At 40.6% G+C, this 1,247-nt stretch overlaps 1 protein-coding gene across 1 annotated transcript in view; it reads left to right on the top strand.

Moving 5' to 3' along the window:
* Positions 1 to 1,247, top strand: part of Col9a2 (collagen type IX alpha 2 chain) — a 17,250-nt gene that overhangs the window by 9,873 nt on the left and 6,130 nt on the right. The window lies entirely within an intron of this gene.

The raw sequence follows: 1,247 nt of genomic DNA, 5'->3' as shown, positions 1-1,247 counted from the left end.
CCACTGCAGAGTGTTAACTGGTAACCTTTGACAGTGTCTATAAGACTTCAAGTGTGCATCTTTGAACTAATAATTCTACCTCAACATTATCTTTAATAAGTTGTTACATTTAGGCCAGGCAGTGGTATCACATGCCTGTTTTAATAATCTATTTAATTTTATTTTATGTTCATTGGTGTGAGGGTGTTAGATCCTCTAGAACTGAAGTTACAAACAGTTGTGAGCTGTCAAGTGGGTGCTAGGAATTGAACCTGGATCCTCTGGAAGAGCAGTCAGTGCTCTTAACTACTGAGCCATCTCTCCAGCCCCCGTGTCACATTTCTTTAATCCCAGCATTTGGGTGGCAGAGGCAGGTGGATATCTGTGAGTTCAAGGCCAGCCTGGTCCACAGATCAAGTTCCAGGACAGCCAGGGCTGTACAGAGAGACCCTGTCTTGAAAAACAAACAAACAAAAACTAACACTTTTTTTTTTGAGACAAGATTTCTATTTAATAGTCTTGGCTGTCATCTGCCTCTGCCTCCTAGTATTGATATTAAAGACATGGACTATCATAATTTAATGGCCTAATATTTTAATCAAATTTTAAAATTTATTATTATTATTGTGTGTGTATGTTGAATGTGTGTGTGTGTGTGTATGTGTGTGCGGTATACATGCGCATAGACGTGCCTCATCATGCACATGGGGGTAGAGAAAAACAAGAGGCAGTTTTTCCCTTCTATCTGTAAATTCTGGAAACCAGGCCCAGGCCATCAGACTCGTGTGGCAAATACTTCTACCTATCAAGACATCTCACCAGCTCTTAAATTCGGGCAAAAGGACATGTGGCATATATAAAGGAGGCTTTCTTTCCCCCAAAAGTAATGTTTTTGTCACTGTTTATAGTGGTGACAGAATACATGAGTCACCACATATCACCATATTTTATTTTCTAACTTGGTAAACAAAGCGCCCTTTACTGTCGTGGGTAGCTTCTAAGATGTACTGTGAGGTGGTGGGAATTAGATGAAGGTAGAAAGGAAATTTGTGTTACGTTAACAGAATGAGAAATATAAATAAAAAAGACTGCTGGTTTTGGGGGAAAGAAGAACCACGAGTCGAGATTCAGCTAACTGTATTTTTCATGCAAGTCTAAAAATACATAGGAAAGTCAAGAGATGGCTACAGGGAGTCCCATATGGCCGTCTCCCCGGTTCCAGGTTAGAGACTTGCAGCAACTGCCTTCTCTAAGCCTCCTTCCCCATC

Source organism: Microtus ochrogaster, chromosome 10 (genome assembly GCF_000317375.1).
Source record: "Microtus ochrogaster isolate Prairie Vole_2 chromosome 10, MicOch1.0, whole genome shotgun sequence".
NCBI lineage: Eukaryota > Metazoa > Chordata > Mammalia > Rodentia > Cricetidae > Microtus > Microtus ochrogaster.
Note: the sequence above shows the minus strand (reverse complement) of the source record. Positions and strands in the feature narration are given on the sequence as shown.